Source organism: Astatotilapia calliptera, chromosome 12 (assembly GCF_900246225.1).
Source record: "Astatotilapia calliptera chromosome 12, fAstCal1.2, whole genome shotgun sequence".
NCBI classification, from domain to species: domain Eukaryota; kingdom Metazoa; phylum Chordata; class Actinopteri; order Cichliformes; family Cichlidae; genus Astatotilapia; species Astatotilapia calliptera.
This window is the reverse complement of record NC_039313.1, coordinates 5,969,768-5,996,009: the sequence shown is the minus strand read 5'-3', so window position 1 is coordinate 5,996,009 and position 26,242 is coordinate 5,969,768.

Below are 26,242 nucleotides of genomic sequence, written 5' to 3'. Positions count from 1 at the left end.
TAAAAAAAATGACACAGGGACAAAAGTATTTATATTCAGGCACAAATATACACATGTACATATACATATGCCCCCACTTTGTACATTTTTGCTTACCAAGTTGCATGTCAACCAACAAGCTTTTGATAGCCATCAAAAAGCTTCTGGCAGAATTCTGGTGTTATCTATTCCAAAACCAGTTTTAAAGTGTGTTTGGGATCATTGCCCTGGCAGTACTCCAAGTCTCAACCATCTAGCCTGTTGAGTTGAGGTGGAAAATTTTGAGCTTGTCCTCCTTCATTTTTCCAACAAAACTCCAGCCAGCATCTCCTGAATTGTCTTGGTAATGAGTCAGATTGTAATGATTCAGAGATATTTATTTAAATAACAGGGCTTAGCTTAATGCTGTCAATTTTAAACCCCTTAAAAATAAATCAGTGCTTCCTCAGCTTCTTTCTCTGAAAATGGACTTTGTGCCTCATGTGACCAGTCACAAATTTATTAAAATGCTGGAAAACTTGTTTTAGGTGCTTCAAGCAAAAGGCCTGTGGGCTGCCCTTCATGTTCCCCCATGTTATTGCAGTTATTAGGTTCTCACACTTGCTTTCTCTCTGCCTCACTTTCTGCTCTATCCTTTTTAACTACTCTGTGTATCACTACGGAAACAGTGCTGTCATCAAGGGAGAAGACTCTGCTGGCATTCCCACACTACAATCTGGCAGCAAAGCTCTGGCAACACAGACACGCTGTTAATTCTTCCAAGCACAGTGCCTGCAGTACAATCTATCGATGCTAATAGGGTCAGTGTGTTAACGAGGACAAAGTTAGTTTTACTGTAACAAAAATCAAACAAGCATATGTTTTGCCTTTTACTGATAAGGTCTGACTACTAGCAACAAGCAAAATGACATCGTGACACCAACTGACACTGCTGTTGGCCTCTTGACATGCTAGAAAAACATACAAGGAATTTAGTGCACCATACACCCCATTTACCACAACTGAAGCTTAAAAAAATCAACCACCAACATTTGATTCTGAAGTTAGTGGCAGTGAAGGTGATACTGAGATCAGTGTTTGGCATGCTGTGCCCCTGCAGGTCGGCCAGAGTTTAGCCAAGCGCCATGTGAGAGGTCAAACCCAGAATGGTCTGTACACACTGGTGCACACTGGGGTTTTCTTAGGTGAGGTGAGGGCATAGATGATCTCATTCAGACTGGTTTAGGGCCTTATATTGCTGGGACTGGTGTTAATGGGAGTCCTGACTCTGACAATGAGGTCATGGCACAGGGACTGCAGCTTTCCCCCTCAACTCTGTTAGGTTCTGAGGCTCCCTCACATCTGTGTGCTGTCTGACCCAGCATTCAGCTGCTCTCTCTCATTATACTCTTTAATGGATGGATCTACTTCTCTCTGACCTCATCCACCCTCAACAACAACATCCTTTCACCGCTCTGTCCTGCTGCCCCTCCAACCAAGAACAGACCCTCATTTTTGCTGCGTTCAACTGAAAAGGTAAAACTCAGACACAGGGGTAACAGCGCTTCAGACTACAGTGTAAATAGTATAGTAAAAGACATAATAGTTTCCCACAGCATAAGAGGCAGTCCTAGTCTAGATAAGCAGTGGTGTTGGATTGAGGACATTTTAAGTGTGAAGAGTGCTTTTTATTAATTAATGTCTTCACGGTTGCGGCAGAGCAAAAAGTCAGGGTACACCCTGGACAGGTCGCCAGTCTAACACATAGACAACCATTCGCACTCTCATTCATACCTATGAGCAATTTAGAGTTTACAATTAACCTAACCCCATTAACTGCATGTCTTTGGACTGTGGGATGAAACCAGAGTACGTGGAGAGGACCCACACAAACACGGGGAGAACATGCAAACTCCACACAGAAAGACCCAATCCTGATGGTGGAACTGAACTCAGGACCTTCTTGCTGTGAGGCACCATTTCGAATCAAACAGAGTAATTTCAAAGTTGTGCCACCATCACCAGCTTGAGTTGGTGATGCAGTATGAGCTCGTGCAGACTGTGGGGGAACATGGTATCTTAACATGAAAACCTGGGACCTTCCTGCTGTGAGGTGATGGTGCAAATTGATGCATCATCATGGCACCCCACAAAGAATTACAAAAAATCCAAGCATGCAGGAGAGCAAGAGACAAAAGTTTTGCACAAGGCAGTTGGATCACTGCTGAACTGCCCAACAAGCTAACAAAATACACACCACAGAGTCATATTGCTTACATTGGAAATGCTGAGGAATGGTTATGAACTGTGACACTGCAGAGGGCTGTATAAATAAGACAGGAGCATAATTTACATGTGGACATACATAAATGGCATAAAATGTTTTCATATTAGAAAAAAGAAATGGCCGTCTGGATGTGGAGTGTCTGCCCATAGGTATTTCACAAAGTGACATTCAAAAGTTGGGGACTGGGGCCACAGCCGAACGACGTCCCCTCTGGCTGTCTGTCTGAAAAACCACGTTGCAGTTTTACTTTTAACTCAGAGCGTTTTTGCCCTGGGCCACAATGTCACGTTCTCTGTTAAAAGTTACAAACATGCCTTTAAATTTAGGGGTGTAACTGTACACAAAATTTAGGATTTTCAGGCAATGGTGGGGTTTGGCTCCTTGTCAGCACATTGTTATTGTGAAAGGCTGAGCCTGTAGTTACTCTGTTTACTTGTACGTTTTGGTAATTTAATTGTAGGTCATCAGTAAAAACAAAAGTATTGCACCCTTATTCCTCAAAGATTTTCCCATGTACCTGAAGGCACATGATAAATATGGAAATACTTTTCTCATGCTCTGCAAAACACGAACACAAAAACTGCAATATCAGTTACTTACACTGTTCATCTTCTCCATGCTCCTTTTTAATCTCTCCTATTCATTTTTTTAATGTTTATTTTTCTTCATAAAAATCTTGCATCAGTGACAGACATCTTGCCTTTATGTTTTCATTCCTTCGTGATCTCTCCACAGTTCAATTCATTACCTCAACAATGCATAGCAGTATAGCCTAAAGTGGTCGTGTGCATGCATCTGTGCGTGTGCACGTGAATGTGTGCATGAGCGTTGGTGTGCTGCATTCATCTTGTGTCCAGTCTTTTGAAAAGAGAAGAAAAGGTTGAAGAAGAAAACGGTTATTCTCGCAGAGCTCTCCACCTGTGTTTGCTGCTGAGTAAACAGGAGCTGTTGTCACGAGTGGAAAAGAGGCTTGTGGTTTGCTCTTTGGAATTGGATTTCAAGTACTCTCTGCTCTTTGTATTTCACTGCAGTAGGCAAACCAAGCTATCAACAGGCCCTCCCTATTGCGGCTTCTTCTGAGGCGCGATGCATAGAATCAGTAATGCCTCGGTCTACCCCAGATATTTAGCTTTATCATTAACACAGCCCCATCGCTTTTGAAGGGCTGTCTGAGAGGCAGCCTCAAACTATTTTTAGGCTGGGAAGACTTTTTTTTCTTCTCCTAGCTCATCTTCTCTCATCTCATCATCTCTCCTCTCAACCCATCTCAGACTTGCTGAGATGCAGACTGAGGAATTGTTCTTTAATTGCACACTTTCTGCGTTTATTACCGGGCCAGCTTTGCTTCATCACTCCCATTGGTTAGCCGCATCTCTCGGACCTGTCAGTCAACACGTGTTGCTGGTTTGGACACACTTGCGATCAACTGGATGAAGTGCAGACCAGAAAGAAGGAAAAAGGGGGGGAAGGAAGCTGATGGAGAGAACATGGACTGGAGACCATGAGAGAGAACAGGAGGTGTTCTGTGGCTTGTGATGAACCAAAGGAAACGAATCCTACATGTATGTGTCTGAATGCGCGAGAGTCGGGTACAAGCGTGGGACAGACAGAAAAACAACCAAAATAAAAGTCAGCGGCAAAACATTTGGTTGCCAGGCAACAGGGCTTCTAGCAACTGTAGTACTGAGTTATGAAGAATGGTATGACTTTACTTCCCCGATCTGGTTTCAGGATGGCGTTGGGGTGGGTTTGAAGGGGGAGATAAGGGGGAGAAGACACAGAAATGTCTCCACCTGTCCTGATTTGTCAGGCGTGGTGAACAATAATGCCGGTCAGCACAGACTGCAGGGCCTGATTCTGTAATATCATCAGGAGCACTCACACTGGACTAAGCATTAGGGGTTTCTTGTTAGTTTTGGGGTCTATCCAAGTCATTTACTTCCACAGGCTGAGGAACAGCAGTGAATGCAGGAATTAACATCTGCACATTTTTTTCTCTATAAGAGCAGCACAGTTGACAAACAAAGTCAGACTCACTCCAAAACCTCAGAACAAAAAAAGCTTTCCATCTTTTTGTGTGTGTGTGTCCGTCAACATACTGATTGTAAATACTGCTGCGATTACTGGATAAAGTTCTTTTTTTTTTTTTTTTTTTTTTTTTTAAAAAGTAATGTCTAAATTTTTCATCTTTTATAAATTTCAGTGTCAGTGTGACTGACAGTGACATGGAGGTGAAGCCCACCTCCACCATGCTTACTGTCTATGGTGTGGACACATCTTACTGTAAATAACACAGAAAATACGTTCTGAATCATATTAGTGTTATATTTTAGATAAATATGGGTCTGACTGTTGGGGTTTTCTCTGTGCTATTGTTGGGTCTTTACCTTACAATATAAAGCAGCTCGAGGTGACGGCTGTTGTGATTTGGTGCTATATTGAAAAAATCGAACTGAATTGAATGGAAATGACCATCTGTTACACTGGCTGACTCAGCTCACATCACGTGTAAAGAAGCAGACACTGAGAAAGATCTAGATCAGCACAGAGATCCCTGCATGCACACACCTATTTGATATTCTTAGTACTCGCCTGTCCTTTACTGGGACAGGACCAAGGGTTCTAGAAAAGAGCAGGCCTTTTTATATTCTTAGCACTCACGATTGAGAACATGAACAAACATGTGTGTGTGTGTGTGTGTGTGTGTGTGTGTGTGTGTGTGTGTGTGTGTGTGTGTGTGTGTGTGTGTGTATGCACACGTTGCATCTGTCAGTCAGTTGATTCCACTCAATTTGTCAAATCCACTGGCAGACAGGCTGGTATGGCCAAAGTTAATCCTAATGGTTTTGACAGCTCATCCCTTCCAACCCAGTGTCACTGGCTACTTCATCTTCCCACTTCTAACTCACTTAATTACACTTCATTGGATATTGAAAGATAAAAGCATTTACATTTTAGAGCTTGTTCACTTAACGAGACCGATTTGTAGTACGTGTAATAAAAATGATGTAAGCGTGACAATGGGTTTCTGATGAATGGTGCCAGTAGACAAAGTACTGAAAGTGCTCTTTGTGTTAACGTGAATAACTTTTAAATTAAATTAAAAACAAAATGACATCCACCATTTACTCTTAATTATTTTTGTCATGGCAGAAGACTCAGTCTGCATTAATTTTCTGAGATGACTTCATAATAAAATCTAACCGCAATGTCCCATAAAACCTTTACCATAATAACCACACCAGTGCCTTACTGAGGTGGGTAAGATATACACAATTATAATATTATAGCAGATAAGGATATCAAAGTAGCAAAACAAATAAGGGACAGGTTTCTATTTCTTAACATTAAATCCCCCAGCCATAAACGTCAATTTGGAAGTCAGAGTAAAGGAGAAGTGTTGAAACAGAGCGGTGGTTACAGTGTATCCAGAAAGCATCCACACTGCGTCACATTTTGTCATGTTTCAGCCTTATTCCATAATTGGTTAAATTCGTTTTTAACCCCCAAACCCCACAATGGCAAAATAAAAAAAGTTTGCTATTCACAGCCTATGCTCAAAACTTTGAAGCACCTTTGGCAGCAACTACAGCATCAAGTCTCTGTCTTTTTGAATGTAATGCTACAAGATTGAAACACTTATATTTAGACGGTGTCTTTGCACACCCTCTCACATGCCATCAAAGTTCATGATGAGTGTTGGTGCGCAGGTAGTTTCAGATCTTTCCAGAGATGTTCAGCAGGTTTCAAGTCTCACTCGAGAAGACTCACATAGTGCTCCTGAAGCCACTCCTGTGTTGCCTTAGCTGTGTGCTTAACGTCGTTGTTCCGTTGGAAGTGGATGAAAAGTTATCTGGATGACAGATATCAATATGTCGAAATCAATAATGTAAAATCTAATCAGTTGAAGGTAACTTGTGGTGTTCCTCAGGGCTCTGTGCTGGGCCCTAAATTATTCATATTATATATAAATGACATATGTAGTGTTTCCAAACTGTTAAAATGTGTATTGTTTGCTGATGATACCACTCTGTATTGCTCAGGTAAAAACCTACAACCGGTTCTGACTACAATGGAAAAGGAGTTAAATACCTTATTTTCCGCACCATAAGGCGCACCGGATTATAAGGCACACTGTTGAAGACTGGCTCTGTTTTCATACATAAGGCACACCGTATTATAAGGCGCATTAAGACAAACAAAACAGTCAGATAACTCTACCTTTATTAAGCTCATTCACAGTAACTCTTAACACTGTTAAGCTGTAACACATTAAATACTGAAAAATACACTTACTTTTTCCAGTACATTCAACTTCCACAAATCCTTCAAACTCTTCACCTTCAGTGTCTGAGTTAAACAGCTGGGCAATTTCGGCATCAAGCATGCCCGGGTCCCTCTCATCATTATCTGAATCAGTCTTGTTGCTGTTCAGTGATTATTCCAGCCTTCGTGAAAGCTTGGATGACACTTGAGACTGATACCTTAGCCCAGGCATCCATGATCCATTGGCAGATAGTGACGTAACTTGCTCGGCGTTGCCTCCCTGTCTTGGTGAATGTGTGTTTGCCTTCTGTCATCCAATGCTCCCACGTAGTTCGTAATTTAACTTCGAACGACCTGTTGATACCACTATCTAGTGGTTGGAGTTCTTTGGTTAATCCACCCGGAATGACGGCAAGCTCCGAATTAGTTTGCTTCACATGGGTTTTGACAGCCTCGGTGAGATGGGCGCGCATGGAGTCGTAGATCAAAAGAGACGGAGATTTGTGGAAAAAGCCACCCGGTCTCTTGACATAAACTTCCCTCAGCCACTCGCTCATCTTCTCCTCGTCCATCCAGCCCTTTGAGTTAGCCTTGCCGATGACGCCGGCCGGAAACTTTTCTTTTGGCAAAGTCTTCCTCTTGAAAATGACCATGGGTGGTAGTTTCTGGCCATTAGCTTGGCAGCCCAGAACTACAGTGAAGGATGACTTCTCGTTCCCTGTGGTGCATATAGATACTGTACTGGTCCCTGTTTTCTCGACAGTACGGTTCACGGGGATGTCAAAGGTGAGGGGGACCTCGTCCATTGTTAGTGATGTGTTTTGGTCGGATCTTCTTTTCAGTGATCTTATTCTGGCAGTATGTGCGGAAAATGGCCAACTTTTCTTTGTAATCCTTTGGCAGTTGCTGTGAGACAGTAGTTCTTGTGCGGATTGAGAGATTATGCCTTTTCATAAAACAGAAGCACCAAGAAGGTCCCCCTCGAAAGTCGTTCATCTGCATGTCACGTGCTACCGCTGTTGCCTTGAGTCGAATAGAGACTGTAGAAACACTTCTACCTGCTGTTCTCTGTTCAATAACCCACTGTTCAATTTTGTCCTCTAACTGCGGCCATCGCACCTTGTTCCCTCGGAAACTCCTTTTGGTCTTCTTTACTTGTTTTAGGTCATCTTCTTGCTTCCTCCATTTGCACACCATGGACTCATTAATGCCGAATTGTCACACAGCTGCTCTATTTCCAATTTCTTCTGCATAACTAATTGCTTGAAGTTTAAAATCCGCTTCGTAAGCGTGTCTCTTCGCGGTTGCCATTTTGGAGTCATTATACACACACGTAATGTTGTGTTGAAGCACAGTACGTATTACTCCGCGAGGCTCCTGGCAACGGTAACCGTAATGCTACAAAAAGTGGCACAAAATTTTTTTTTTGACAGAATTTTGAGCATCGTGTGCCACATAAAATCGGTTCGAGGTCAGTAAGCACAAACCAAAATTCATACATAAGGTGCACCAGATTATAAGGCGCACTGTCGATTTATGTGAAGATTTAAGGATTTTACGTGCGCCTTATAGTGAGGTAAATACGGTATATTAAAAAACTGGTTTGATATAAATAAGTTATCATTAAATATAAACAAAACAAAATGTATTATTTTTGGCACTAGACAAATGAAAACTGTATCTAAAATCAGGGTTAATGGAATTGAAATTGAAAGACTGAACGAAAATACATTTCTTGGAGCGATAATTGATGATAAGCTGAGCTGGAGGTCTCATATAAACCATGTGGAAACAAAAATGTAGAAACCCATTGCTATTCTCTACAAAACAAAGCATGTCCTGAACAAGAAATCATTATACACACTTTATTTTTCTCTGTCGCTTCCATATATGACTTATTGTCTAGAGATATGGGGTAATGCGTATAAAACAAATACTCTTCCTATTTTTAAGTTACAAAAAAGAGCTATAAGAATTATAAATCAATCAAACTATACAGAACCAACTAACATTTTGTTTATTAATCTGAATACCCTGAAACTTTATGATTTAGTGGAATATAAAATGGCACAGATAATGTATAAAGCACAAAATAACTTGCTTTGCCACAGTACTCAGAAGCTGTTCAAAGTCAGAGAGAGTCAATATGACTTAAGGGGAACAGATTTCTTAAAAAAAACAAAACAAGATAAGGACAAACATAAAGCAGAGATGTGTTTCTGTTAGAGGAGTTAACTTGTGGAATAGTTATGACAGGGATTTAAAAAGGTGGAGTTCATTTTCCTTGTTTAAAAATAGAGTATTAGAAAAATATATAAATCAAGAATGAAAAGAGCAAAAATAATAACACTGAAACTCTTGGTTGTTTTGCTTTGATTATTTTAATGAAATTTAATTTAATGTAGTTACTCATCTAAGGTGGAAAGGTTTTGTTTTGTTTGCTTTGTTTTGTTTTATTCTTTGCTTCGAGCCCTATGTACATGAGCTGCATGCTAAAAGATCTTTTGTTAAAAGGGTTGGCGTAATAAGCATATGCTTCAGCCAATACCTTTTGATTAGCCTTGTCTCGTGCTTTCTTGCTTTGTGGTAATGTTTATTCTGTATTCACTGAGATATTTGAATGCTAATCAATAAATCGAAAAAAAGATGAACCTACACCTCGGTCCGAGGTCCTTTGTGCTCTGGAGCAGGATATTATCAAGTACATTGCTGCATTCATTTTCCCCTCGGCCTTGACTAGTCTCACAGTTCCTTCTGCTGAAAAACACATGCATATCATAATGCCACCATGCTCCACTGCAGGGATAATATTGGCCAGGTGATAAGCAATGCTGGATGATGGAGGTCACTGTGCTCTATCATCCTGTGGGATCTTCAGTGCAACAGAAATTATTCCTACATCTGTGCTTCAAAGGAATCCTGTCTTGAAGATCTGCAGACAATTCCTTAGACTTCATGACTTGCTTTGTGCTCTGACATGCACTGTGTGCCTTTTTGACATCTGACAGATGATCAGTGGAAACAGGGTTGACCTGAGCTCCGTTTTAAGCATCATGCGAAAGGCTGTCAGTACTTATGTACCTGTTGTATTTTTTTTAACATAACATTTGCAAGAATTTGAAAAACAATTTTTACTTTGTCATTATGTTGTAGTGTGTGTAGAATACTGATGTGAAAAATGAACAAGTGAAGCATTGTAAATACATTCCAGATGCACTGTAGAGGCCACTGTTTTGTTGACCCATGCATGTTTTTTTTTTAACTTTTCATTTGTTTTATTAATTGTATTGCTATGTCTGTTTTATTGCCATGTTATTACTATATTTATATTGGTATTGTACAGCACTTTGGTCTACCAGGTGTGTTTTTAAAGTGCTATATAAATAAATGATGATGATGATGATGATGATATACCCCAACACCTCTTCACAGACTGGCTCTATAACGCAGAGGCGGAGCCAGACATTTGGAACACCCGGGGCTTAGCCCTAAAGGGTAGTATGCATGTGGGATGTTTTTTTTTTTTTGGGGGGGGGGGGGGGGGGGGGGGGGGGGGGGGGGGGGTAGAAATGACTGAAAGATTAATTGGCTCTGTTTTGAGTTTTGTTCAAAAAGAAATGACTTCATATAGGGAAAAATATATATCACATGTGCAGGACACCTTAAACTAGTTTTTTAATTAAGCAGCAAGGCAGAACAAAATCGGGGCTGCATCAAGACACGAGGACTAAACCCCAATTCAACCAGACCCAGAACTGATCCTGAATTAAAACAGGACTACAACAGTTCAAAATCAGGACTACTGAGCACTTAACCAAGACAGAACCAGAATCAGAACTAGATGATAGTAGCACTCAAAATCATCATATACCTGCACTACACTTATTTTTTTTAATTCTACCAAAGTAAAATATTTAGATTGAGAAAAGTTTATAGAATTATTCAGCCTTGTTGTGCAAACAAGCCTGCATAACTTAATAAATGTAGAATTTGAAAAATAGCAAACCTAAAAAGAAACACTAGGTATGAGATACATGAGTACCTATGATACGGTGATACTTTTGGCAAACAACCATTTGACTAACACGTGTGTCTCACCTGCTCTTGTTCATCTCTGTTCTGTCCTCATTCTCCTCTCTCTCCCTCTCTGTTCCTCTCTCTCCCTCTTTGTGCTGACAATCATCAAATATACAGTTGAAACCAGATATTTACAAACTCTTCAGATCAAAACACAAACACTTTTTTAATTGTAACCTCAAATTAGACTAAATGTTTATTTTTTTAGATTGATAAATATAAAAAACATATTTGTTAACTTTAAGAGTAAAGAGAGAAACTATCTGTATTTCTTAATTGTAAATGGCACCAAATTGTATTCAAACTTGAGCCACACTTATGGAGCTCCACAGTTCTGTTCCTGGTGTTTTGGTTGACATCTCTTGATTTTCCCATGTCAAAGAAACAGGCTCTGTGTTTTGCCTTATATGCATCCACAGGTGTGCCACCAATTTACTCACATGGACTCTACTAACCAATCAGAAGCTTCTTCAGCTCAGAATGGAATCGTCTGGAGTTTCTTATTAATTAACAAACTTAGTGTACATGTACTCCTAAATTTGATCAAAGTGATAAAAAATAGACAGCTCTGTCTCTCTTTATTATGACATTTAACTAATTCAAAAGATGTTTCAATATTTATCTAAAACAAAAGTTTACTCTAAATTGATGTTGTACAGTAAAAATGTTTTATGTTTTCTCCCTAAAGTGTAAATATCTGGTTACAAATGTGAATATCCTGCTGTGTACTGAAATCCCTCTTGTTTTGCATAGAAATATACTGAACAACATACAAAGCATAATATATAAAATAACATTTACCTGAGTTTTTTCTTTGAAAGAAGCCTCTAATGTCCATTCTTATATTTCAGTACATAACTGAAACAGATTTAGTCGGGGAGGGTAAGAACTGAAAATATGAAATAAACACACGTAAGCTAAGACTCTCTAAAAAATAGCATTTGTTCGGCTTTTCATTTCGCCATTTGTTGATTCACTTGAAGAGCAAGTAACGTAATATTGGTCAAGTGATCAGTTTGATATCAATCTTTTGTGATACACCGTCATATTTACATTATTTGTACAGTACGAATGATTTGCTTTGGTACCTGGTCAAACTTAAGCTCTCCTTAGTATGGCTGGCTCCGTTTCTCCAACAGCGCACTGACAGGCAGCAGCTGCCCCGCCCTCTCGCTCAGTCGCTTAGTGCCTGAGCTCGGATCATACCAATATCAGGGGGATTCACGCACAGTCGTAAATTCCCACAGTGTGCACTATGTGCTTCGAATATTGCTTGCACTTTTTGCTTTATACAGTTGTCAGCCAGGCATCTAACTATGAAAAAATTACACTCCAAAAGACCCCGGGCTTCTGACAAAACAACCCGGGCTTAAGCCCAGTAAGCCACCCCCACGCTCCGCCCCTGCTATAACGTTCTCATATAGTTACCTTACTTTGTCTTTCTACATCTCCTATAGATACCTGGATAAAACAACAACAAATTATAATATGCACTACTGAACATGCACAAATGACCTGTGAACATCAATACTGTTCACAACCCTACAATAACAGGAGCATGAGGTTGAGATAATGACAGTTAGTTTTTATAGTTGGACACTAGTTTTAGCTAACCTAACTCAAACGCAAGTAAACAGTCATCAAAAACAGCCAATCGTTTTCAGCTGGTGCCCTACTGAGATACACAGGAGTAAATCGAAATCAACTGCAGTGCCCATCTTTATTATAATGAAGGTACGTGTTGCCTTTTAGAACTTATGTTTTGACTCATTTAGTAAGTTTGATCATTTGACACTTATAAGATGAATTAATTTGGTCATTTTGTTTGATGACAGAACTATATCAGAAATTCCACTTACTTATCCTTAAAAAGTTTCTCTCTGAATAAAATACTATCACATATTCTCAAGCCCGAGCTTTTTAAACACATGATGTGCAGCACTCACTCATGAAGATGCCTGTCCATGGCTGGCGTTGTTGCAGCCTGAGGCCATCTGGTTTGAAACAGGTAGCTAACCACTTCCTCTGATAGCCTTCCAAATAAGAGGTTAAGCCCTTGAAAGACAGTGTATGCGCCTGTGCTGATTACAGTGAACATGCATACCAGATGGGAAGCACACATGTTGTAAGAATGAGGCCTGAAATACACCTGTGCGCTGTGTGGGTGTTTGCTTAAATGGTATTTACCCATGGCGAACACAGTGTAAAGCTCGTGACTGTATTCACACATTTTCACATGTACTAGTGCGATGCTCGTTGGTCCTTACTGTGTGTTTTATTTGTTTTTTATAGCAATAACTGCTCTCACATAGAAAGTCAACAGAAAGTCAAACACTGTGAGGGGCGGAGTCTCTTGATTTTCATCATAATATTTAAGAGTATAGAAAAAATGCAAACTAGTAGCTAGTAGAGATAAGAAAAAACCAGTGTGAAAAAACAATCAAGCATTGATAACAAGATTGAGCTCAACAGGGACCAAAGAAGAAGAGCACAGAAGCCATCGCAGACTGTTTGTCACCTAGCTCATAGTGAGGGCAAAGCTTCTACAATCTCATGTTCTACAGCACATAGGCCAAGAAGATTGGGTTGCTCTTCTGATATGTGTTTCTGTTCACTAAATGTCATGTGACTCCTAACAAATTGTAACTTATCTGTCTGTGATTAGACTGTTTGAAGCACAGCGGATTCGGGCCATCATATATTATCATTATTATTAAGTGTTGGCTTCATATAAAGCAGCTCAGTTAACTTCTACTCCATGCACTTATAAATATAACTACCTTTAGGTAATCCCATCTGTACAAAAAAAGTTGGTTTTTTTTCTAATTTATGATTTAGTTAGATTATGCGCCAAATACATTTGCCAATTCAAAGGGTGGTTCAAACAAACAAACAAAATTAAGCGTTTGTTTCATTTTTTAAACATGGCAAGTCCTGATAATTTTCTTCCCGCCTCCATGTCTCTATTAAATGTGACATTCAGTAACAGTCTGCAGTCAGTACAGGAGGCGGTTTCATAACAAAGGGAAGGTTTTGGCGACAGCTCAACAGTTCCTTCCTTCTTGGAGTTTATGGGTGTCTGGACGATGTCAGCGTTATGCAGCAGACTCAACACTCGCTGTGCTGACAGCACAAAGCCTCGTCTGATAAGACAGGCCTGCTGCTCGCCCAGGCGGCCTTGTGGAGCTCCCCTGACACCTGCTGCAGCCCTTACTCTGGGATAGAGTCAAAGCCTAACTGAGATATTATCTGACCAACATTTCCTGCTATAAAGTCTTCCTCAAAGAACCAACTATAGCTATGCTTAGCTGCACCACTTTTTATTGGAGGGTGATTTAAAACCTGTTAATGTTGACATGAAATCTGGAATGATACAAACCTTAAGTTGCTCACTCAGTCACCTTTATATTAACATTGAAAGGGCTTTGTCACAAGCGACTCTCTGAATGTCATCACTTGTTTTTGTTTGTGACACAGTTGCCTGACATTTGACTTTCCTTCTCAAATTCTCGCTATCATTGCTTCATCTCCAACTACTGCCTGTCAAAAGCCTTGATGTCATTCACGACTGACTTCGTCAGCTAACTGTAAGATGACAGATTAATTCTCTGTTTATTTAGCTTGCCAGGGCAATCTGTCTCTTTCTGAGTAAAAAGCGAAATTGGATACTTTGTGCTGTACATACCAGCAGACTAATGTCATGCTTAAATCTGCTCGTCAGGTGCTTTCATGTCCTGTTTCATTCATTCAAGATTTAGCAACATTACAAGCAGCCAAAACAGGTCAAGGATAAAAGCACACGATTCTGATTAATGGAGCCAAAACCAATAACTCTGTATTCTATTAACGTTAATAGATTATGGAAGGAGAAGTCTGTTGTTTTCACTAATAGTAATTCACTTGATCTAAATTTTATGGAAAACCTCATAAATATGTATTGCTCCTGTTTGTGGATATTGTTAGAGTACAAATTGGGATTAAATTAAATTAGACTAAACTAAATGTTTTTTATCATCGACTTTGCAGTGCCATCTTCGTCAGATTTAATGCCCTTTTACACATTTTACACAGGACCAAAATCCTTATTTTACAGATGAAGATCAATTTAACCAGGATTCTGTGATAACAACCCTGATAGTGTGGGTTTCTTTTCCTTATCTAGCATAGTCAGCATATGGGCATATCATCATTTCCTTGATTGGGTAAGTCTGTGTCATGGTCCTGGGCCATGTTGGCACAGTGTTCTTAGTTTCCTTGTACGTTTGTATTTTGTTCCTTGCTTAGGCCATGTTTTCTGAGTTGCCCTGTTGTGTTGTTCCCTAAGTGTTTTCCCTTCATGGCTTTTACCCCCTGTGTGCCCCTCTGTGTATCTGTGAGCCCTCGTCTCTCCTTATGTTTTATCCCATGCTTCCCCTGCCCATTATGTCTAAGTTCTCCCCGTGCTCTCTCTTCCCCCTGTGTGCCCTCTATGTATTTATGAGCCCTCGTCTCCCTTTGTGGTTGTTTCATGTTTCCCCAGCCCGTTATGTCTGTGTTTTCCCCGTGCTCTCTCTCCTCCTGTCTGAACCTCTGTGCACTTCCTGTTTACCTTGTGACTCTCACGCGCGTACTGGTCATGTCAGTTCACCCCGCCCTTCTCGTTAGATATCGTTCACCTGTGTCCCGTGTGTTCCACTTCCCTCGTTAACCCTCTGTGTATTTCTGTCTGCGTCTCCCTCTGTTCAGTGTGACGTCGTCCTCATGTTGGTGGATTCTCCCTGTGTCTCTCTGCGTATGTAGTTGACTTTCCCAGTTTAGTTTTGTATTTCCTATGTCTGCCAATTCCAGCATAAGCTGTGATTTTGAGTTCATCCCCGTGTCTGTGAGTTTGCGTTTGGGTCCTCCTCCTGCCTGCCACACAGCCGAGCCCTGACAGTCTGATGCACTATTTATAAGAACAGAGCACGAGACTAGAAAAACTCTCATTAAGGTTTATTCTGGCAAAAGAGGTCTGTGTGGCATGGAAACATGTTGCTCTCTTTGCTTCTTCTGTTCTCACTGAAAAGGGGTTTTTGCATATAGTTTGATGTCAACAAACGGCATGGTGGCAAACACCAAGCTTGCACACATGGCCACGGTGATTATGTCTTTCCTTTGTTAGCATTAGCCCACTGTTGCTCACTTGAGGATGTGGTGGACAACTGGTTTTGCGAGAGCAACAGGGAGACTGAACCGCAGGATATCCAAGTAAACAGTTTAACCAGAATGAAACTCAAACCAAAGCATGGTCAGTACCTGGCCATCTCCACTTAAGCTCAGCGTTTCCCTCTTAAAGGAAAACTCCTGCTTTAAAGAACCAGGCTTCATTTGCCAACATTAACAAAGACCTACACCGTGTTCCTTTACGTTAGCCAGCCCTCCTCACTCCAGTGCTGTCAGGGTGAGAGAGGCTCAGAGGGCTGTCACTTTGAATGACTCCATGAATAGGCCCATGCCTTTTAGAGAACACTGTTATTTGCTGTAAGTTGTTTTGACATGGACCCTAATACCTCTTGCACTTGGCCAAAGGGTTTGGGTTTGGGAAAACTGGAGTATTTGGCAGGTCTCAGCCTCCAGAGACAAGGGTGGTGCTTTTCCGCCTAGCTGAAAGGGAACGACTGTGACATGTTGCTCACACAGGGCTGGATGAATGTCAGTCACATCTGCTCATCTCCTCCTTCACCCTCTGACAATCTTCTTGTCTGTCTGTCATGCTACCTGTCACTCAACTCATTCCAGACTGGATGGTTGCTTTCCTTTTAAAGAAAACAGCCTCTTAATAGTGTTATTAACAGTTAATCCAAAGATCACAAAGGTAGATGAGTGCCTTACACTCCAGGGGTAATGCAGCTGTTTTTTTCTCAGAGAAGATGCTGTCAGATTTCCTTCAAGATAAAATAAGGGCATTCAAACAGTTAACCGTAACCTAGCATGTTGAAGTGAAATAGTAGGAAACAGCAAGCTTGGCAAAGGTAAAAATAGTCCCTATATTTAACATGTTATACTTGTTTCTGCCATTTGTACAAAAGCCAAAGTGCCTGGAGTCGTTTAGCTTATAAAAGTAGGCCAGGATCGCTGTTTCCTATGTTTCAAGTCTTTATGCTAAGCTAAATAAGTCCAGGCTGTTGCTTCAGAGTAGACACAAGGCTGGTTTCAAATACACAATGTTTTTAATGTTTTTCACAATTTATAAGGCACTTTTAAAGTAGTAAAACATGTATAGCTTTTAATTAGACATACGTTTCTTTCTGTGATTGACTGATTTTTTTTTAAATGTAATGACATGCATTTGCATCACAGATATCTAGTCACACTTGTGTGTCAAAGTTTTGCCGCAGTTAAATATGATGCAGGTGAATACAATAAGAATTTTTTAAAAACCTTCATTTCACCATGAAATTCCCCCAACTGATTAATAACAGTTGACTACAGATTTTCTGAAAATTTATGTTTAAATATGTAAATGACATTATTTAAGCTCCTAGGACCTGGCGTCCACATATGTGGACATCACATTTGGGGTTGTCTAGACCAGCGGTCCCCAACCCCCGGGCCTCACTCGTTTGGTACATGGAAACATGTTTGAAGTAACAGTTTTGGAGTGAAATTTCATGCGATGTTCATAAAATCTTTGACTTTTTTTTATTTTTTACTTACTTACTTTTTTTTTTTTTTTTACAGATATACGTTTTCCTGAAGCTGTTAGCAGCACCTCAAATGAGCTATATTGCTCAAAGGGGCACAGTGGTTGTTTTTCATTTTCTTTTTGTACTCAGGAAAAATGCTGCTGTGTACAGACAACAAATAAAGAGCTTTGCACATCATTACTCAATTGTGAACGTAGTATTCTATCAAAATTCTATTGAACATATCATTTTTCTCAGAAACTACACCAGGTAAAAAGATAATTCTTTGTTTTTACATTCATCAGGTCCCAGTCAGCCCAAATAGCAAAGAGAAATTAAAAATGCATGCCATGAAAGAGTGCGGGTCTTAGGAGGTTAAATATGTGCTATTAATGCATATTTAATGAAGACAATCTAAAACGCTCAGCATTATTGTTGAATTTTATCCACATTTTAGAGTCAAAAGGGATTTTGAATATTTACTGTATTACCCCATGAATCAGACACTGATACTGAGAAAAGCTGAAAATGTAAAAAATAATCATGATTTCAGGAAGGCATATATAGTTATAATTTTATGAATATAACTTTGGGATCTTTCTTGCAGCCAGGTAAAATAGTCATCCAAAATCCCCTGCTACACAGTTAATTTGTGTACCATTGATCATCAGACTTTTGTATAAATAAACAGTGTGTATCTTTTTGGATGCATTACTAAGCAAGTAACAAGTCACTTCCTCAGATCTCTGTTGACAGCAGGAGGTGGCTTACCATGGTAACCAAACACCTCATCTATGTTGAATCAAGTCATAATTAACATTTTTACAGAAGTGAAAATTTACATTTCAAAACCTTAAACTGAAGAATTAATGTTAGAGTTTAGCTACCTTGGTGACAGTCCAGCAGTTTCTGTATTGTGCTATTACAGCAATGAATTGTGGGATATATCTGTATGCTGTTTTTGGGCATTTTTTTTTACTGCTGGACAGTGAATCTAACAGGAAATGAGGGAGACAGAGATTGAAAGCACGCAGAAGTGAACCTGGGCAGCACACAGGTCGCCTGTTGTTGTACTGTTATTACCCCAGTATAACAACAATTGTTACACTCAGACCCTATTAAACAATGCTTATATTCGGTAAGGTATGTACAGTTAGAAATTTAGAAAGATAACATGTTTGTGTGGAGCTTTGGATGCAGCCCAGGCTCATCCGAACATGGCACTAGTATAGACTCATTTAACTGTAGCATATGAAGTTAAATGGGGGTGTGGACATTTTCTCTTCACTAGTCTGACCAAATATATGTTATTGAATCAAAACAGTCCCAAATCTCAATGTTTTTTTCTTTTTGACTACAGCTCCACCCTAAACCGAGAGTTAAACAGATGGATTCTGTTACCGCCCTTCAAACCTATTTTCTTTAGTCAAGATTTAAATGTTGAACTCTGAAAGCAGGAGCTTTCACTTTTCCAATCATAATATTATCTAACGAAGTCCTGGTGCTGTTTGAATAGACATTAGTGTAATTTCAAAACTGTGCATAAATGTGTATTTGAGAATTAAATGCACTGTCTGAGGCATCATCCTGTTGATGGAAAATCAACATAATTTCAATTTAAACTGTGACACAGTCAAGGTTAGAAGCTTATTCCCACTGGGGCCTAGCAGATGAAAACGTGTACGCTTACAGTAATGTAATTAAGTCTGGATAAACACATCCCCCAAATAGCAACTGCTGAATATAAAAGTTGGAAAGTCATAAACAGAATGGCAGGTTGAGGCAGCAGACTGCCCCTGAGGTAACACGACTGACATATAATCAGCAATGTAGTAAAACTGAGGATAAAATCTGAACTCTATGTAAATTTATTTCACCAGCATTTTTATGGGCAAATGTAGTCTGGTCTGGTGTTAATTTTTATAATGTCAGTTTAGATCATAAGCAGAACGAGACAGTGCAGTCATATCAGTGTAAGATATTGTTGTTGTTTTTTTTTTAAATTTGGACATTTTAAAATTTGTTCCATTGGATGTTTTAAACAAAAAAAAAAAGTCACATTTATTTTCCTATTTATTGTACATGTTTAACAAGCATGAATATTCAGCATTGACTCATCATTTAAAGTAAGGTGAGCATACTTTAATAAAAAGCTATTTAGCTATTAGCAGTAGCGCATGGTCAAAGTAGCCATTCATTTTACCTGAATCCTTGAATCTCTCCCATCCTAACTACTCTCCTACCACGTTAATTTCCTCTTCCTCCATCTTTTCTGAGCTCTCAACAGCTGGTGCTAGCAGCCTCCTTTGACTGTGACGCCTGTTCATTAGTTGTTGCTAGTACTACTGCTCTCGATGCAGCAGCTAGCATATCGGCTAATTTGACACATTTTGCTCAATTCAATTCAATTCAGTTTTATTTATATAGCGCCAAATCACAACAAAAGTCGCCTCAAGGCGCTTCATAGATACAGAGAAAAACCCAACAATCATATGACCCCCTATGAGCAAGCACTTTGGCGACAGTGGGAAGGAAAAACTCCCTTTTAACAGGACGAAACCTCCGGCAGAACCAGGCTCAGGGAGGGGCGGGGCCATCTGCTGCGACCGGTTGGGGTGAGAGAAGGAAGACAGGATAAAGACATGCTGTGGAAGAGAGACAGAGGTTAATAACAGATATGATTCAATGCAGAGAGGTCTATTAACACATAGTGAGTGAGAAAGGTGACTGGAAAGGAAAAACTCAATGCATCATGGGAATCCCCCGGCAGCCTACGTCTATTGCAGCATAACTAAGGGAGGATCCAGGGTCACCTGGTCCAGCCCTAACTATATGCTTTAGCAAAAAGGAAAGTTTTAAGCCTAATCTTAAAAGTAGAGATAGTGTCTGTCTCCCGAATCCAAACTGGAAGCTGGTTCCACAGAAGAGGGGCCTGAAAACTGAAGGCTCTGCCTCCCATTCTACTTTTAAATACTCTAGGAACAACAAGTAGGCCTGCAGTGCGAGAGCGAAGTGCTCTAATAGGGTGATATGGTACTACAAGGTCATTAAGATATGATGGGGCCTGATTATTTAAGACCTTGTATGTGAGGAGCAGGATTTTGAATTCAATTCTGGATTTAACAGGAAGACAATGAAGGGAAGCCAAAACAGGAGAAATATGCCCTCTCTTTCCAGTCCCTGTCAGGACTCTTGCTGCAGCATTTTGGATTAGCTGAAGGCTTTTCAGTGAGTTTTTTGGACATCCTGATAATAATGAATTACAGTAGTCCAGCCTGGAAGTAATAAATGCATGAACTAGTTTTTCAGCGTCACTCTGAGCCAGGATATTTCTAATTTTAGAGATGTTGCGCAAATGGAAGAAAGCAGTCTTACATATTTGTTTAATATGTGTGTTGAAGGACATGTCCTGGTCAAAAATGACTCCAAGGTTCCTCACAGCGTTACTGGAGGCCAAGGTAATGCCATCCAGAGTAAGAATCTGCTTAGATACCATATTTCTAAGATTTTCAGGGCCGAGTACAATAACCTCAGTTTTATCTGAATTAAGAAGCAGAAAGTTAGCGGCCATCCAGGTCTTTATGTCTTTAAGACATTCCTGCAGTTTAACTAATTGGTGTGTGTTATCTGGCTTCATGGACAGATAGAGCTGGGTGTCATCTGCATAGCAGTGAAAATGTATGCTATGTCTTCTAATGATACTGCCTAAGGGAAGCATGTATAGTGTAAACAGAATTGGTCCTAGCACTGAACCCTGTGGAACTCCATAATTAACCTCAGTGTGTGAAGAGGACTCTCCATTTACATGCACAAATTGGAGTCTATTAGATAGATATGATACAAACCACTGCAGTGCAGTACCTGTAATACCTACAGCATGTTCTAATCGCTCTAATAGGATATTATGGTCGACAGTATCGAACGCTGCGCTGAGGTCTAGCAGGACAAGCACAGAGATGAGTCCACTGTCAGAGGCCATAAGAAGATCATTTGTAACCTTCACTAAAGCTGTTTCTGTGCTGTGCTGAGCTCTGAAATCTGACTGAAACTCTTCAAATAAACCATTCCTCTGCAGATGATCTGTTAGCTGTTTGACAACTACTCTTTCAAGGATGTTTGATATGAAAGGAAGGTTGGAGATTGGCCTATAATTAGCTAAGACTGCTGGGTCTAGAGATGGCTTTTTGAGTAAAGGTTTAACTACAGCCAGCTTGAAGGCCTGTGGTACATAGCCGATTATTAGAGATAGGTTGATCATATTTAAGATCGAAGAATTAATTAATGGCAGGACTTCTTTGAGCAGTTTTGTAGGAATGGGGTCTAAAAGACACGTTGATGGTTTGGAGGAAGTAATTATTGAAGTTAACTCAGAAAGATCAATTGGAGAAAAAGAGTCTAACTTAACATCAATGGTACTAAGAGTAGCTGTAGATAATATTACATCTGTGGGATGATTATTGGTAATTTTTTCTCTAATGATAAAAATTTTATTTGTGAAGAAGTTCATGAAGTCATTACTAGTTAACGTTAAAGGGATGGTTGGCTCAAAAGAGCTCTGACTTTTTGTCAGCCTGGCTACAGAGCTGAAGAGAAACCTGGGGTTGTTCTTATTTTCTTCAATCAGTGACGAATAGTAAGATGTTCTGGCTTTGCGGAGGGCTTTCTTATAAAGCAGCAAACTATTTCTCCAGGCTAAATGATGATCCTCTAGATTTGTGACACGCCATTTCCTCTCCAGATTACGAGTCGTCTGCTTTAGGGTACGTGTTTGAGAATTATACCACGGAGTGCTGCATCTATTTTTAGCTTCTTTTCATTGTTTTCTCTCAGCTCCACTTCTTCCACACTAAACGCTTTCCACACAGTGTTGCCAACTCCTCAGTAAAGAAAATCGCTATTGGTTGTCCTAAAAGTCGCTAGAAGTCGCTAAATGACGTCATTGCCTAATTTGCATAATTGGTCATGCTAATCTAATTGTAACCTATGTTGTTGGAGAGAGAAATAACATCGTGGAAGAGACATAAAGTGAGTAAAAAACGTCCTAAATGCATTTAGAGTTTATTTAGAACTACAAATTAAATTTCTTTTAGCAATTATTGTTTTTTTTAATGTCAAAATTCCAACCCTGCTCCTTTACCCGGGCTTGGACCGGCAAAAGTGACCCGAAATAGGCACTCTGGTGGAGTTACTTTGTGTGTTTATAAGTAGTTTTAAACCTTGTGATCCACAAAACAGCATAAGAGTAAAACACAAGCAGCGGGTGCTGTACCGTACCCGCTGCTTGTTGAGAGTAAAAGCGATACGCGCTTTCAGGTCTGAAAACTCGCTAAATATAGCGACAAAGTCGCTAAGTTGGCAGCACTGTTTCCACAAGGTGGGTGCAGAGCAAAGGTAGGGGAGGGGCCGGTTGCATGACAGTAATGTCAGTGTCAGTAATGAGAATGACTGAAGAGCTGCTGTCAGTGCTTGTACAGCCACTGCTTTACACCAGCAGTCCCCAACCTATTTTGCTCCACGGACTGGTTTATGTCCGGCAATATTATATAATATTCATGGACCGGCCTTTAAGGTGTCGTGGATAAATACAACAAAATAAAACCAGTACCGGTCCCAAAAAAACAGATGATTTATTCATTAAACACAGGAAAAGAACCAGGGAAACAGAGTTAGTGATAAAAAATAACGCTAAGCCAATAAAACCCTGAAAATCATGAATTTCACACCCATGCTCAACTCTCACGGCCCAGTACCGGTCCGTGGCCCGGGGGTTGGGGACCGCTGCTTTACACAGTGGCCCCTCAGGCTGGCCCATTGGCCCAAAATTGTGTTGGACCAGGAAAATGTCAGATTACCAGTCCAGCCCTAGTTTGGAATGGATGTGCACTTCAGCAAACTGTAAATATAAAATAAAACAAACACAGCACTGAAATAACCCTAATCTTATATAAATAGGGGCATGAGGCTAGAACCTTGATAGCTGTGATAAAGTGGGAGTTAATCTCACCGTAAAGAGAACTGTGGGAAGGTAACACAAACACTGGTGACCAGGGCCTGCAGATAAGGCCGGTTTGATCCGCTGTGTGCATCGCAGACCAAATGCCCTCAGATGTTGTCTTGTGTTGTCTTACAGATAAAAGCCAGACCACAACAAAGCTCTTGCAGCCAGCTTCCACAGTGACTTATTCACTCTGTCAAAAGTGTTTCTTCTGACTTGCTTGTTTGTTTATTGGTGGCTTGTCCCTTTGGAATCCGAGATGTGATCCTACGCTTACAGTAAACCTTTGAACAATGACAGAGGAGTGTTCAAATTTCATCTGTTTGCTTCTTGTGTGCATTTCACAGGTGAAAACCCAACGGAAAAAAAATGTTCAGGTTATTGATAAGCATTACCAATAATGTGATCTTATATGCAAGCTTCTTTTTTTTCTCCTCCTATTCTCAGTGTGAAGCTCCCAGTTGGAGACAGTGACTGTAAATTGTTTATGTGGTTTTCATTTGATGAACATGCAGATGTCTTATGTTTAGATGTTTTTTAAGTGACAGAGACTCTAGAAGTTCACACTGATGTGCAACGAGTCTGCATTTGCTGTCATCTGTACCTTAACCTGAACCCAAACTAAGATGTGCTGAGTCACTCGCTGCTTTAAACACATAAATAGTCAAACAGAACTTTGTTTTGATCTTTTGAAGAGAGCAGAAAATAACAGCTTCTATTCCAGGAGATGAGTTTGCTCAGCTATGCATTACTGCCATCTAATGGCCAGGGAGCTTTAAAACCTCAACTTCATAAGCTCTGTATAGTAACTGTGTTTAGAAATCCTATAAATGCTGCTATTGTACGGGTATTACATGCTCAAGCGGTAGATGTCCATGTTTCTTTGATATTCTTTGCAGTTCAAAAGACACAACAAGCTAAATCCCAAGCACACTGCTCCACACAGCCTAGCATAGGTGGTCTTTTTTTCCCTCCATGTGTGCATTCCTAATCCTTTTCTGCGAAGGCACCTGCCTTAATATTGTTTAGTCACAATTAGAATCATGAGCTGGTTCAACTTTATCAGATCATAACACCCCACGTCTTTTGTTTCCAGAGCTTAAACTTCTTAAGTTGCCTTTGTGGCTAAATTACATGTATCAAACACCAGACAATGGCTGCAGCTGGCTCGTGGCTCTGTGTACCGTGCAATAACTCATGAACATTTCAATATCGCCAAAAGGGAGAACAAAATGAGGGTAGCGAGTTCACAAACACTGGTCAAATGGTGCTACAAACATAAGGAAATAGTGAGTGGCGACAGGGATATAAACACACACTTAAAAGCAGCACGTTGATACACTGTATCTGCTGTCAAGACAATTCACCTGCAGCCATCTCTCAGCGCCGCCATTCACAGCTGTGCCGTCTCTTTTTTGCCTGCTCAAACAGACGTGTCATCACTTGACTATATTGATCAAAACCTCAGGTGCAAAGTGGAGGACCCGCTGGACACCTTTACCTAATGTTTTTTTTTTTCCAAGCCTCTCCGTTTCTTCAGTGATGTGGCAATCTCTAGTTCTTTGGCAGTCAGTGTCAGTAAACACAAGCCTGAAAGGTGCCGCTGGCTCCTTTAGAAAACGCGACAAAACGTGCAGAACTGTAGCTAACTGGCTTTCAGTGCCATACAAACACAGCGCTAATGTGATCCAGGCTAACCCCGGTGCCCATAGTGGTCACACTAGTGTTGTCTGCTGACAGCTCCTGTTAAGACTCTATTGTGTGGACACGGCCGTGGAAGACAAGAGGGGTGGTAGCTAAAGGCACAAAAGGGGACATGGGTACACACACGTTTCTCTTTCTCTCTCTCATCACAGCTGCCTTTTCTTCTGGTTCACGCTCATTCGATCATCCTTGGATGAATGGGGATCCCCGAGTGTCTCCTTAGCTTCTGAGGATGGAGGGTGCTGGGGAGTCTGGAGAAAAGGGAGGGGTCCAGGAGAGGGGGGTCACCAAACTCCTGGACTGCCAAAGACAGGTGCTGGCCAAGGTATGAGAGCCTCATAATGGTGCTGACAGACAAGTTGCTCGCAGAGACTTTGGATGGAGCTCAGTGGCTTTTTTGGTTGCTCCACACCCGCTACCACCTCTGCTCGTTTGTCTCTGGAGCAAAGGTGATGTTGCGCCCTGTCACTTTGCACCGTCTTCAAAGCAGACATAAAATACTAAAGCAGCAAGGATGTATCTGTTTACATCACAGTGAAATCGACCTAGCTCTCTAACTCCTTCCCACATGTATGAAAACATTTCACCAGGAGTTCTTGAGTAAATGACTGTCATCTGTTTGAACGGCAACAATGTGGGACCAAACTTGTTGCAGTTGAAATTTTATCGTGTCACTGATGTTTCCAGACATGTGTTTGCAGCATAATAAAAACAACAAACGACAACAGCACATTTGCATGTTCCCAAAACAGGTTGGTGTATGCAAAATCGAAACAATCTCAGTAACTCTGAATCTGTGATAAAGTTTTGTTAACGATTTGATGTTGTCATATTTCATTCCCGTATCTTTCAATCAGAAAATGATGTCACAGGTCAAGAAAAAGTGCTGCATGAACGTTTGTTAATGAAGTAAATGCAAGCTAAAAATATCAAATAAAACTCAAACACTTAAATCTAAAGTTTACTGCTGCAAATGTCCTCACAGGAGCACTTATAAAGGACAACCTTCATCCTTTGCACTAAATTCTCTTCACCATAATATTTCATTATATTTCCTGTTTTGGAAGACTTAATCAGGCTTCTGATATTAAAAAATGCTAAAGGTCATTGAGGTCACTGAAACAAAGGCCTTCACAAAAGGGGGGGAAGCTCTGTGTGCCAGGGATGACAGATGCCGAGACGTGATTGGCCTGTTCCTGCACGGATGGGATTTGCTGTCAACAGGTCCCAATTAGTCCAATCAGACTGGAAGGAAACGGCACAGAAAGGATACTTTGTTAGTGCCACTGTTTGTGAAGCTGATACAAAAAC